The sequence below is a fragment of the Sceloporus undulatus genome, chromosome 3 (assembly GCF_019175285.1).
Source record: "Sceloporus undulatus isolate JIND9_A2432 ecotype Alabama chromosome 3, SceUnd_v1.1, whole genome shotgun sequence".
NCBI classification, from domain to species: Eukaryota; Metazoa; Chordata; class Lepidosauria; order Squamata; family Phrynosomatidae; genus Sceloporus; species Sceloporus undulatus.
The window spans coordinates 212,553,757-212,568,709 of NC_056524.1; the positions used below are offsets into that span (position 1 = coordinate 212,553,757).

The window sequence follows — 14,953 nt, forward strand, 5'->3', positions numbered from 1 at the left end:
AAGGAACTGGCCTCATGCTAGGCAAATAAGCTTTGTGGCTGAGTGGGGATTGGGGCCTCGTGGAACAATCTAACCCATCATCCGCACTTCCAACAATCGGTTCCAAAAAGCACCCCTTACTTGTACTGAGTAATAAGGCGAACTCCTCTGTCCAGTTGAAAGGAAAACATGAATGGAATGAAGACGTTCATTCGACCTTGTTCCTGCACCTTCAGTGAAAACCTGGGAGCAAAAAAAGCAAATGTGGGCTATTCTGGTAGAGAGGTAAAAGTGGCTGTAAAATACAGATCTACCTTCTAGGGTTGTTGTTGTTGTTGTGTGCCTTCAAGTCTTTCGACTTATGGTTTATGGCGGCCCTGTCACGGGGTTTTCTTACCAAGTTTCTTCAGAGCGGATTTGCCATTGCCATCCTTTGAGGCTGAGAGAGTGGCTCTAGTATAAAGGTAATACCTCCTAATTTCAATTTTTAATCTCAAATAGATATTAATTTTTTTAAATCCCAAATAGAGTAGACTCATCAAAGCAATGGGGCCTGCCTAGTCACCAGTTCTATAAATTGCACTGATTCAATGGGTCTACTCTAATTGGGACTAATAACTGGATTTAAACCAAAGTCAGTTGTGTATGTGTGAAGTCTGCTTGTCCCAGATTTACAGAACAGAGATGTAAAGCAGTAAGAATTTTGTAGCCAGTCGTGGCAATAAAATACAGAGATATATCTCCTCGTGACTACTTTTTCTTTGTGACCTTCCTGACGAAGCCCTTTTTTTTTTGACCCTCTTCATCATATCTGTTTCTGCTCCTTGCTGGCCTAGGATCGATTGTCTGCTCACCGACTCTTGAATGTTGATACATAAAGGAAAGGGTCTATTTGCATGGATTATGTAGATGTTACAGTTTCACCTTGAGCAGCTAGTGTGAAACTGAAATGAAAGAGAAAGAGCGGTGCAGGGTACATTTTAGCAGGAAGTTTGGCACTTCACTTTTACTGCCAGGGGACTAAAAATACAGAATGTGGGTGCCCAGATCATTTGTACCCCTAGCATAGGTGTCCCACCCCACCCTACCCCTAAAATCTCTAGATAAATAACTTCATTGAGAATAGGTCTTTCAAGGGGCTGGTGAGGAATGGGATGGTGGTTCCAAGGAACAACCAACAAGGTGTCTCCATTGCCATCCTTATATTCTGCTTCTGGGGTTCTAGGAGAAGCAGGCTAACTTCACTGGAAACAGTGGGGTAGATAGCCTTGGTCTGATCTGGCATGTCAGGTCCTAGGTTAATATAACATTGACATAGGGGTCCAAAGATCCTGTGTCACAGTTGCAGATGCTAGTGTGTCTCAAACTTCATTGCCTGTGATTAACTTCTGAGCAGCCCAACATGCAGGCCCTTTCTCCAAATCTTAATCCTAATCTTAATTGTATGGACTGTTGCTTGACGTTAGTTAACACTGATGTAAAGTTACTTTGCATTTGCTCAGAGATATTGTCCCTTCCCATATTCTGGGGCTGAGGCCTAAACCTGAACAATTGGTTCAAAGGCTAAACTCTGGAAAGCCCTCACAGACTTATTTATTTATCCTTACATTTCCATCTTGCCTGTTTGCTAAGGAACTTAAGATGGCACATACGGTTCTCTGCATCCCCCAGGCCATCTTTCAACAATCCATCTAGGTAACTTAAAATGGCCTATAGTATCTGGTCAAGGTCACATTTCATGTCTGCAGGGGGTCTTAAACCTGGAACTCCAGATTTCTGTGTAATATTAATTCTCCTTGAACCGGGCTTTAAGAGAAGGACTTGAAACTTATGGATGGACTTCACATGTCCTTAGTGTAGAAGACATTGGTTTTACCCTGGTATCAACTTAGGTTGAAACCATTCTTCCTTTACATTCTTTCCCTTGGTCTATTAGAAGATTTCCCCTTTACAACTAAGGGCACATCGACACTGTACAAATAATGCAGTTTGACACCACTTTAACTGCCTTGGCTCCATCCTACAAAATCCTGGGATTTATAGTGTTGTAAGGCACCAGAACACTTTCACAGAGAAGGCTAAAGACCTTGTAAAACTACAGATGCCAGGATTCTATAGGATGGAGCTACACGGCACTTAAAGTGGTGTCACACTGCATGATTTCTACCAGTTGCTGCTGTAAGTGGAAGAACATAACTTACAAAAGCAGGAACATGCAGAGCTTGGCAGAGTTCCTTTTCTGGGCTTCATCTCCCAGAATCCCCCTGCCTCTATGCTGCAGGAAAAGAGGAAGGTCTCCAGACTTGGTGTGTGCTCTTTGAAAAGAGAATTCATTATATTTCTCTGATTTCTATGTACAGTATTCCTATAACTGTGCAGTGTAAGAATACTTGGAACAATGTATTCCTAGGCGTTGTTGTTGTTGTTGTTGTTGTTGTTGTTGTTGTGTGCCTTCAAGTCATTCTCTATTTATGGTGTCCCTAAGGTGAACCTCTCATGGAGTTTTCTTGGCAAAATTTGTCCAGAGGAGTCCACCCTTAAAATTGAGTGAGTGAGCTCTTATGTTGGAGAGTTGAGCCACCAGTTCTGCATTGCCTTAACGGCCCTGCAGGCTCTGTCCAGCTCTCATAACTCTGGAAGAAGACTCCCATTAATTTCTCCTGGAAGAATTTCAGTGAAAGTTACCCCAGTCTATGGCTCTTCTCCAAAATCTGAACAACAGGAAAATTTGCAGTCTCATACACAGGATCTTATCCACAGCTGTGCCTTTAAAATTCTTCAGTGGCCCAATAATCTCAGTGTGCAAAAACAAGCTTTGAATGGAAGGCCTTCAGAGAACTCTTCAGATGCAGGAAAAAAGTTAACAGTCTTGGTTGCTTGAACCCTGCCTTTGATTTTTCCTATTAGAAGCAAATTTTATGGGAATGTATATATTGCACTGGGGGGAGGCGCAGCTTTTCTGAAAGGAAATGCTAATACTCAGCCAATGAAATATTCTGGCAAGCTTTCTAGGCTTGACCCATCATCTTCTGTCCATGCTTTGAAGATTAGAGCCAGGTGGAAGCCAGAAAACACAAAATGAATTTGCTTATGATTCTACTAGAATATGTGCATTTATCAGAGGAGATGCAGACACAGGTTAAAGAATAAATTTATATTTAAAAAAATCCTTCCTGGCTTCCACACAAACCCCCTTTGAACTTGGAAAGAAAGGAGGAGGGACATAGGTGGAGATTGTCAGATATTTGAGGAAACTTTCCTATATTCTTCAACTTTCACCAAGCCGGTGCCCTTCAAATGTATTGGACTACAAATCCCATCTTCCTCAGCCAACACATCCGGAGGGCTGTGCATGAGAGAATGCTGGCATAGGAGATAGAATGATCAACGTCTCCACATTTGGGACCCAGATCCGTTAAGGTTTTACTATTTATTATAAAGATAATATATGAATATACACCACTTAGTTACTGCAAGGGACAACAATGCTTCCCCCCTTTAGATCTCCAGCTTGATTTTAGAGATGCTGTAAGTCATTGAAAGTTTGCCCATTTTCATTCTTGACATCTCTTGTTTTCTGACATCCAGAAAAAGAAGCCACCCAGAAGTCTCAATGGTGATTGGGGTGGAAGGAGGAAGCCATTATAGTCCTATAGGTTGCGTATGGACCTGGGAAAGCTAATTCAGTGCCATCCTCTGCTACTACTGGTTGGCTTGAGCCTTGAGCAAGACATTTTATGCTTCTTAGGCGAATGTGGAAATAAGCAGAAAATGATAAAACAACACCCACAGACAGTTTTAAATTGGGAGAGGTGGCCTTATGCCTCCATTTCTTAATTTAATAAGAATTCTGATTGAGGTAGAGGTGAGGTGGAGCTTGAAAACTGACAAAGGTCCCTGTTGAGATGCAAATAGACTTTAAATTTCCTGGACGTTGAAAATCTCCCTATTGTCACATGACCAGAAGCCTGGAGCCTTCCTGCACGAAATATATCCTCCCCAGTATATCATCTTTACTAAGGACTGAAACAACATGCAGGTATCTGACTAACATCTCCAATTGTTTTTTTTATCCTGTTTGGTTTGTAGCATCTTGCCTGATGAAGAAGCCCTGTTGAAGAAGTATATTGTGCATTTCGGTTGGCCAATAAAGATATCACGGATGGATTTTTGGATACACTAGTAGGTCATTTCCTCCATTCTCAGCAGAAGTGGAAGGAGAGAGGAGCATGCACATCTGTAAAATAAGTGAGGATGAAAGATAAGTGAAGAAAAAGCTTTAATTCGTCGTTAATATTACAGATACTCACTCAACAACATGCAGAAGAAGATAATTTATTGTAGCTGTAATGGGTAAACGAAATGTGGAACTTACAGATTTGGAGGAAAAAGAAATCACAGGACTCAGTTTCTATGGACCACATCAAGAGCTTTGGTCGAGTGGTTCAGCAATGGCCTGGTTCTTTCACAACAGATTAAAATGTAGACTTATCAAGCTCAAATCCCCACAATCCGGAGAGGAAGGCCCTGCTCTTAACCACCGTCTTAGCTTTCCTGATGATTGTGCAAAGGCTGGTTGAAATCAATCCTTGCTCCTCACCAATTTCCCACATATCAGCTATATAGAGGCAGCCTTTCCCAACTTAGATCCCTCTGGATGAGTTGGACTACAAAGCCCATCAGCCCCCAACAGAGTCAGAAGGACGTTCGGCTGGGAGTGATGGGAGTTGTAGTCCGAGACATCGGAGAGGCGACGGTTTGGGAAAGCCTGCATAAAGGTGAAGTTCTTCCTAACAGTCTCAGCTCTGAGAAACAACGGAGAAGTTAAATCAACTGGAATCAAGACACGTTCGTCCCAGAAAAAGCTCCCATTCATCCCAAAGACGTTTATTTAAAAGGAAGCAGATGGCTAAAATCCGATAATCCTGTCAAATAAGCGATAACTAACTTTCGCCCAATTTAACTTATTTAGCATTAATGTATCAGCCAGCAAAACCGCACCAGAAATGTCCCCCGTGCCCTCCGAAAGACGTGGCTTTTCCGTACAGGCCAGAAACGCATAATATGGCCTCAGTTGGTGAGGCATTGAGATGCAGCAACCTCTGAGCCATCCCTCGAAATCAACATGACAGCTCCCAGTGGCTCTGTCCTGTTTTGGTCTAGAAGCAAGGGACTGGACTGAGGTCGGCCAGCTAAATAGTTATCCTTGTAAACTGGAGGCAGATAAATTCTCTCTGCCAAGTCCAAGTCCAAGGAGGGCACTAGAAACCCCCTCTGAAACTTTGCCACGAAAATCAATTGATATGGTTCATCATACGTCCGAAAGATTGAAGGCCCGCCTCAACCGAGACGACAAACCATATAGAATGTTTGTGTGTATGGGGGGGGCCATCGCTGCGATTTATGGCGCCCCATGGTTTCATGGGTTACATAATACACAAAACCCCGTTGATGTACTGGTTTGAGCGATGGACTACAACTCTGGCGGCCAGGGTTGGATCATCCCATCTCGGCAATGGAAACCCACTGGTGACCTAGGCAAGTACACTCTCTCAGCCCAGAGAAATGGCAAACCTCGCTCTGCGCACATCTTGCCAAGAAAACCCAGGACACCGGTTTGCCTTAGGGTCACCGTAAGTTCGGACTAAAGGCAACAACCCGCCTGAATCCCTATATGGGCGGAGAAAGGCGGGCATATATCATATAAAAATAACGCATATAACAAACAAGCAAGCAAAAACAAAGCGTTCTTCCTACGCCCTACCCTTTTTTGGTAACTACAAACCTTGTACCAGGCATAACATCCAACCTCTATAGACAAAGGTTGCCTTCGTACTGCAGAAATAATCCGGTTTGACCCACTTTAACTGCCCTGGCTCAATTTATGGACTCCTGGGAAATGTAGTTGGTTTCTAGCCCAGAGAGGAGGCCATGCGATTTTTTCAGTCTAGAGAGGCACCGTCAGGGATTCTAATGGGTTCTCCTCGTGTGGTGTGTGGGATTGGTGTAAGAAAGACAACTCAACCATTTGTAATTGCAGGGGAAGGCGAAGGAAGGGGGGGGAACAAGCCCTCTCGGGAACGCCCAGAACGGATTGCCTTCAAAACGATGGGATTCAGGGTAATTTCTTCTCTCTGCTCCCCTAATCTCCTCGCAGTATTTGATATGATGAATAACCCAATATAGGCCTTTAAAACTAGGTCACTGCATAAAGAGACTCCCAGAAGCGCAATAAAGACAGGTGTGCGAGGGCGCTTTTTCAAGGGGAGAAACCCTTAGCCTTTCTCAAGGTTGTTGGCTGACAGCGAGAAGTGAGGACAAGAGAGCAGCAGCTTTTGTAGGGAGAAAGAAAAGAGAAGAAATAAAATAAACCCTTTTGAGACCGCTTTACTGACCGGGCTCCGGGTAGGGTATCCTGGGATGGTCGTTTATTGTGGCACCAGAGCTCTCTGAAAAGAAGAAGGCTCAATGGCGCACAAAAAACAGTCAAACACACTGCAGACTAATCACTTTTGAGGGACGTTTTAACTGACCTGGCCAATGCTAGTGGAATTCTGGGAACGGTAGTTTTGTGAGGCATTTAGCTTTCTTTATCAGATAGCTCTTGATTATTACAATTAACTATCAATTCCTGGGATGCCACAGCACTGAACCAGGGCAGTTTAAGTGATTTTCAAACTTGAGATTATTAGGCAGTGTGTTTTGGACCTGAGCTGGGGGGGGGGACACCAACTGTGGCTTTCATGATAAGCGGTTTTGTGTGTGCGTGTGTTGTGTGTATTAACACAAAAGTAGAAGCACATTATATATCATCTTATATAATATCCATCTATATATATATATCTATATATCTATTTAAACACACTATGCCAAAACTGCCCCTCATGTAATCATTAGTTTTCTTTTGTACCAGAGCTGATGTGCCATCTGTTGGGTGGTGCTTTGATGTGAGTTCTGTCTTCAAGGCAAGGATGCTTGGATTGGATGCCCTTGTCGGTTCTCTTCCAACTCTGTGATTCTATGTATCTATACTACTATACATTATATGTATTTTATACAGAGTATATATATAGTGTGTGATTTATTTTGTTCATGCTTACGAGAAGAGGTCTTGGAGGGGATTTATGGAATTTTCTTTGTACAGGACATGAAATTTCCAGTGCAACAGATAATAAATAAGACAGCTATTGGGGGGCGGAAGTGAATTGTATATTTCATCTTCCTTCTGCCTACCTATAGATGAAATTGAAAAGGGAAAGAGCGGGGGGGGGGTGGCAAAAAGAGGGAGGGAGGTGGAGTACGGGGAAGGGGAAGGGTTATCCCAGGCAACACTATTTGTGGAAAAGCTCCCAAGATCAACAAAACCCGGGATAGCAGAGGTGGAAAGAGTTTTCCTATCGAAACTGGCTGTGAGAAATACCTCATTCTCACCCCATTCTTCCTTCTATATCCCGATCTAGATGACCTCAGTGAAGGGTGGAGTGGTTTGTGTGTTTGGGTGTGAAATTGACGAAGCCTTTCTTTTCCAGGTTTTTTAAACCAGTTTCCATGGGGGGCGGATCCCTCTGTTTATAAACAAAGGACCTCGGAAAGAGACCTTTATCGTTTCCCCCTTTCGAAAGCGACCTTTCCCGACTGCATCCGCCCGGCATGAAATAACCCGGTTGATACCACTTCAACCACATGCTCCATGCTATGGAATTCTGGAAACTGTAAGTTGTGGGCAACAGAGTTCCCTGATAATAAGGCTAACACCTCTTACCAAAGTTAATTTTCACAATTCACAGCGTTAGAGCCATGATTGTTCAAGGGGTGTCAAACCGGATATTTCTGTCGTGCGGATGCAGCCTATGCCAGGCGAGAATCGCTTTCGAAAAGGTGGGGAAAACGACAGAAGGGTCTCTTTCCGAGGTCCTTGTTTAGAAAGAGAGGGACTCCCCTCCTTCCTGTGGAAAACCGTTTACCGTTCAATTCTTGGGAAATGGTTGTTTTGTGAGCCATTTCGCCTTCTCTGTCAGGAGCTCTGGTGACAATAACGAACTACAGTTTCCAGAAATTCCACAGCATGGACGCCATGATGGTTAAAACGGGGTCAAACCGGATTATTTCTGCCTGCAGATGCAGCCTAAATTTCGTGCGATCGCCCCCCACCTCCAATGGTTTTCTTCTTGTCCCCGACATCATCACATCTCTCCCTCCAAGGGAGCAGAGACTCCCACAGCCCCTTTTTGGAGACCCCCGACTCACATTGGGGAAAAATGGAAACCTTTCAGCCTCGTTGATTTCTTAGCCTCTATCATGCCCCCCCACCCTCCAAAGGCAGTGTTTCTGGTTAAGCTTTTGAGCTATGCCATTGAAAAAGAGGAGAAGCGGGTGAGGGGAGAGAAAGGGGGGGACCCTTCCTTGTCAGGACTCTCTGGAGGTTTTAAGGGAAATGAAATATGTGCCTTCCATTCTTCGGTGGCCTTGCTCTGAATTATAGACAGAAGGCTTTCGTACAGCTGTAGGGGGGACCCTGCGTGTCGCTTCCTTGGCTCTCTCTAGGTATTAGCAGCGGTGATATATTTCCTAAGGACTGTGCCCGCTCTGTCAATATACCACCTTCTCTGATGTCCGGAAAATATATTATTTTACTATTATAATTTTACCCTGCTGAGCCCAGTGGTTTCACACAAGGCTGGAAGAAACATTAGGAACCCAAGAACAGCTTGCCGCCTGTTTTATAGCTATACACTCGGGGGGGGGGGGGGGACAGGAGGTCGCCATGTTAACTTGGATCAGGAGGCAAAACTCTACACCCTACATGAAACAGGTCAGTATTTGAAAATCGGGTCATATATGTGTGTGTCTACACACACAGACACACCACATATGCCGATTTTCGCCTAAATTGTTCCAAAATTAGTTTAATAACGTACACAAGCAAACACCACAACCCTCCCTCTTCTTCTGTCTGTGTGGTCAAAAGACACAAGAAGAAGCAGTCCCTCTCAAAGGTCCTTTCGAAATTTACAAGCACTACAGAAAGTTTTATTCCTGGCTCCTCGTTGTTTATGGTTCCCTAACGTTTAAATCACACTGTGTACACTTCTTGTTCGTCTGTCTATTATTTATAACAATGCATCTAAATGAAAGGTCCCGCCCCCAGAACTTCGAAACAAACCGTGCTTATCAATTCGAAGTCAAAAAGGAAACCAAAGCGTCCAAAATGGAAATCACCTTTTCAATGAAATAACAACAAAACAAAACAATTATCACCTTACCTGGTGATCTGTTGTGCCTTCTCTCTCTCTGGTTGGGAAATTATAATTAAAAAATGAAAAATGACTAATCAATCATCATCAAAGACTTTGGGGGGGGCGGGGGTGGGAAGGAAAGAGGGAGAGAAGATAATACAGAATTTAAAAGGACCAATAATATATCATATTCAAAGACTTTGACAGGTTGGGGATGGAAGAGGGGAAGAGAAGAGAGAGAACAATAAAAATTAAGAAGGGACTAATATCATCCTAATCAAGGACCTAGGAGAGGGAGGGGAGAGGGGGAAAGAGAAAATAATACAATTAAAAGGACTACTAATTCTCCTAATCAAGCTTAGGAGGGGGCGAGGAAAGAGGAGAGGAGATAATCATACAAATGAAAAAAGGATTAATACATCATCCTAATCAAAGGCTTTCGGAGGCTGGGGGTGGTTGAGGAAAAGGGCGAGAAATAAAAATTTAAAGAAGGGCAACAGGTCATCCCAATTAAAGAGTGGGGGGGTGGGGGTGGGGAGGAAAGAAAAAAGAGGAGGAACCTAGAGGGGGGGAGAGGGGAAAATATTGATAGGGTTTGAGTAAGGGTTATTTCATTTTCCCTCCGCTCCCCCCCCGCCGTTCCAACCCCTGTATTATCCTGATGCCATAAAGCCAGGCGGTGGTAATGCAATTTTAAAATATCTCTATCTATCTATATTCTTTCTCTCCCGTCCCAGCAAATGGTGGGGACGGGAGATGACAAGTGTGTTTCGACCTGATCATTCAAGGGGGGGCTCTCCTCCTCCGCCTCCCCTCCGCCTCCCAATTAATGGCCTAGCAAAGGGCGAGAGCCTGCGTTGGCCAGAGTGGCGAGAGAGCCGCCCGAGAGAGAGAGAGACAGAGAGGAAGAGAAAGAGAGAGAGGTGCGGGGGCCCGAGTGCGGCGGGTCGCCTCCCCATCAAGCATCACTGTTAGCAAGAGTCAAGTACCTCCGACTCTCTGCCTCTCGGCGCCTTTTTTGCGAAGAAGAAAGAAGAAGAGAGAGAAGAAAGGAGAGGCAGCTTGGGGACGGTGTTGTGGGGGTGGTGGGTGAGGAGGGTGGGTGGGGGGGGGTGGCTCTAAAAGAGGAGCCAGCAGGAGGCGGAAGAGGACGAGGGAGAAGAAAGCGTTGAAGAAAGCCAACGGGACAAGAGCCGGGTGGTTCTGCGGGCGTCGAATCCCGGTGGTGCCACCTTCGTTTCTCTTGGCCTCCTATTGAGAGGGGTTGTGGGGGTCCCGAAGGTGTTGGGAGGGGGCTCGATTTCTTCTCCCCCATCCTCCCCAACACCCTCTCCGCCTCTTTTGAGGGCTTTCAGAAGAAGAAGAAAAGGAGGGAAAAAAAAAGGAAGAGTCAGGAGAAGCAAAAGGAGGGAGCTTTCTTGGTGTTGGGAAAGGCAGGGACCCCCCCCCAACTCCTGGACGGCCCCCTTCCCCCGTCCGACGGCCAAGGATGACTTCCAAAAGGGAGGGGAAGCTGGCCTCGGTGGTGGAGGAGCGCCGGGGAGCCCCTGGACCATCTGCCCCCCCGGCCAACTCCACAAGCCCCTGACGCCCTTCAGCATCGAGGACATCCTCAACAAGCCCTCGGTCCGGCGGAGCTACGCCATCTGCGGCACCACGGCCCACCTCCTCTCCTCGCCGCCGCCGCCGCAGCTGTCGCGCCCGCCTCCGGGCCGGACAAAGCACCCTCCGGCCGCCCTGCCCCTGGCCAGCCGGGCCCTCCTCGCCCAGGACCTCGCCCTCTGCGCCCTGGAGCGCTGGCAGCAAGCCCTTCAAGGGCCTCGACGTCAGGGCGTCCTCCAAGCCGCCGAAGGAAGAAACCCTCCGCTTCTCTGGACAGCAGACCACACACACTTGGGGGAGGCATCACCTTTACCTGTCTGCCTTTAAACCTTTATGCTATGGGGAAAGGATAGTTGAGAGGAAGGGGGTCTGTCTGTGTCCCAACTGGCCCGATTTTGAAAATAGTGCTGCAAGACACCTCCAGAACATCCTTCCCCATCCTATTCTTCCATCTTCCATCCTTTCGCAGGCGGTTCAAATGAGTAGCGCCAGCTGTTTGGGGCCAGTTGTCTTAAACCGCGTAGGGATGTCGTTAGAGATCTTGTAGTAGCACTTTGAGACTAACAGAAGAAAGACATGGGTGGCATGAGCTTTCCTAGACTTCAGGCTCTACCTCAGTCTACGGCCCGATGCATTTATGTAATTTCCAAATGTATGTAGAGGAGCTCTTGTGGCATCTTTGAGACTAATCGAAAGAAAGAAATCGGCAGCCTGACTTTCCTATACTTCAGTCTGCTTCTCAGATGCATTTATGAATGTCCACAATATATGTAGAGAGAGACTTGTAGCACCTTTGAAACCCTACCTTTGCATTCTTGAGCTTCGGGAGTGTTCGTTCACTCTGAAGCGGTATAGACATGAACTTGCTATGCTACAGCAAACACTTTTCCTTCAACTCCCCTCTCATTCTTTCCCAGGACCCTTATCTTTATAGATTAAGAAACTACGCTGGAAACTCTTTGAGTCCCCCCCCCCCCATCTTTTCTGGTCGGTTTCCCGGCCACCCACCGAAAGACTTCAAAGCTATAGCCGCGTTAGTCTGTAGCATCCAGTAGCACTTTTGGGGACTCATTACATCCGACAGGCATCTCCGTATCTCGCCCCCCCATCATATCTGACGGCTGTTAAGACGGCTTGAAGATAGATGAGGCCTCTTTTCTGAATGGAAAAAGTTACTTCGGAAGAGCAAAGGTCCGCGCGAGACGGTTTTGGACTTTTCTTTTTAAGGCAAAAGCCTCCTTCAAAATGAACGAATGCGCTTCAAGGAAGGCACTGAAAGCGGGGGAGCTTGTCACAAGTATTTGTTTAAGGGCCTGGTACTGTTTGGTTTGGTTATTTTTTAAAAGTGGGGAAGCCCTGGAATTTAGGATGTTGCCCTCAGATTTGGGTGCTTTTGCTCCTTGTTTGGGGGAGTGAGAGATAGAAGTGGACTCAGTGCGTCTCTCTAGGTGTGTGTGTTGTGTTTCTTGCTATGTATGTGTGTGTTGAGAGAGAAAAGCCTTGTTCTGCCAATTTGTAGGAAGGGATGGGGGATGACAATATTTGACTGCTTGAGGAGGAGGAGAAGCGGAGGAAGTGAGCTTGCTACGTCTCTCTGTAGGTGTGTGTGCTGTGTTGTGTGTGTGTGTGGTGTGTGTGAGATGAGCGAGAGCGAGAGAAGAGAAGAGGAGAGAGAATGAAAAAGCATTTCCATTTCCACCTTTTTTCAGGAAGGGAGTGAATTGACAGTACTGTATTTGGTGTTCGTGGGAGAAAGGCGAAGAAGTTGGCTGTGTGCGTCTCTCTAAATGTTGCTTGCCTGAGAGAGAGAGAGAGAGAAGCCTTTCTTCTGCCTATTGCAGGAAAGGAAGAGATAAACAATCTTGGCTGCTTGGAGAGAGGGGGGCGGAGAAGTGGGTTGTGTGCTCTCTCTGTACCTGTGTGTTGTGTTTTGTGTGTATGTGTGTTGGAGAGGGAGGGACAGAAAAGATATTGAAGGAGAGAGAAAGGCAAAGAAGAGTTGGTTGTGTGAGTCTTCCTGTAAGTGTGTGTTTTTGTGGTTATGTATGTGTGTGTGATGAGAGAGGGGGGACTGGAAAGCCTTCTTCTGCCTATTGCAAGAAGGGATGGGATTGACAATATTATCTGCTTAGGCGAGAGAGAGAGAGAGAAGTGGGCTGCATGCCATCTCTCTGTATGTGTGTTGTGTGTTATGTGTCTCTGACAACAGAGAGAATAAGAGGAGCACAGTGAAAAGCCTTCTTCTGCCTATTTGGAGAGAAAGGGTAGAAATGACATATTTAAGTGCTTGAGGGAGACAGAAAGGCAGTAGAGAAGTGGGTTGTTGTGAGTCTTCTTGAGGACGAGTGTGTGTTTGTGTGTGTATGAGACAGAGAGAATGAGAGGGGGACTGAAAAGCCTTTCTCTGTCTATTTGTAGGAAGGTTAGGCCGACAATATTTTAGATACTTGAGGAGCGAGAAAAAGAGAGAGAAGTTGAGTTGTGTGAGTCTCCCTGTACGTGTGTTGTTGTTGTGGTTGTGTGAATGTGACGAGGGGGGATGAAAAGCCTTCGTCTGCCTATTTGAGGAAGGACGGTGACGTACAATATCTACCTGCTTGAGGGAGAGAGATGAGGCAGCAGAAGTTGGTTGTTTGTGAGTCTCCCTTGTTGTTGCTGTGTGTGTGTGTGATGAGAGAAGAGAGAGAGAGAGAGACTGAAAAGCCTTCTTCTGCCTCTTTGCAGGAAGGGATGGGATGACCATCTTTGGCCAGAGGCAGACCCCCAAGAAGCGGAGGAAAGTCCCGGACGGCCTTCACCAAACCACCAGATCTACGGAGCTGGAGAAGCGCTTCCTCTACCAGAAGTACCTCTCCCCGGCCGACCGGGACCAGATCGCCCAGCAGCTGGGCCTGACCAACGCCCAGGTCATCACCTGGTTCCAGAACCGGCGGCCAAGCTTCAAGCGGGACTGAGGAGATGAAGGCGGACGTGGAGTCGGCCAAGAAACTGGGGCCCGGCACAGCCAGGTGGAGTGGTGGCCATCGCCGAGTGGAGGCCAGCCCGACGGAGGGAGAGCCGAGTCCCGTCCCTCTCGCCCCCGCCGCCGCCGCGCCCCCACCGCCCCAAACACGGCCTGGAGGGCGGCCACGGGGGCGGCCTCGCCTCTCCCCGACTTCCCCCTCACAGGACCAGCCGGCGGGCAGCAGCAGCAAGGACTCCTCGGAGGACGACGAATAGGGAATCGACGTGGATGACTGAGGGATTCCCCCTCTCCCTCCTCTTTACCTTTTCTGCCAACAACAACAATTCCACAGAAAGAGTTCCCCCCTTTGGACCCATTTCCAAGGAGCGAAAACTGAGCTTCCTAAGATGCCGGACTTTAAGGAGAATGCGACTCGGGGCTTGCTTCCTTGGCATTTCAAAGGCGAGAGAGGTTAGTTGTTGGGTTTTTTAAAAAGATTAAATAAATAAAATCAAAAACAAAAGCCAATAAGCAATATGAAACTAATCACTATTATTATTATTATGATAATTTATTATATTTTGTTATGATTAGGTAGCCATCATCCCACATTATTTCTTCTTTCCTCCTCTTCGGAACGGTGCAATGATGGATAGCTTCTGTATAAATATATTAAGGGTATCGACTCGACTGGGTACTTCCAATATTATTTTTAATTTTTTGGAGGGTTTGATTTTTAATCTATATATATGTCTAATATTAACGATACACTTCTTTTTATTGTTATAAAGAATCGTTAGCCTCCTTGATTTTGGTTAGAAGTACTTTTGAAAAGGTTTTCTTCCTTCCTTCCTTCTTCCTTCCTTCCGTCCTTTCAATTACACTCCATGTGAGTTTAAGTTAGGCTGCTCCTTTTATTTTTTCCTCCCTTGCATGTATGTTCCCTCTATGCACGTCCTTTATTTTCATTTCATTTCGTTGGTTTGGTTGTTTAGTATATTTATTTTATTTTTTGGGATACTGGGGGGGGGGAGGAGGGTATGGTTCTATTGCAAGTTTAATATATCTTTTCTTTTCCCTTTCCCCTCCCAACCCTTCAGCACCTAGGACTTGGTCTCCAATGAGATTCTGCCTCATTTTACCAATTAAAAAGCTATTTTTTACCATTTACTGCTACTGTTGTGTTTTATTA

The 14,953-nt window shown here is 46.0% G+C and overlaps 1 pseudogene; it reads left to right on the plus strand.

Moving 5' to 3' along the window:
• The first annotated feature begins 10,704 nt into the window (after positions 1–10,704).
• Positions 10,705–14,036, plus strand: LOC121925937 (annotated as a pseudogene).
• The last annotated feature ends 917 nt before the right edge of the window (positions 14,037–14,953 follow it).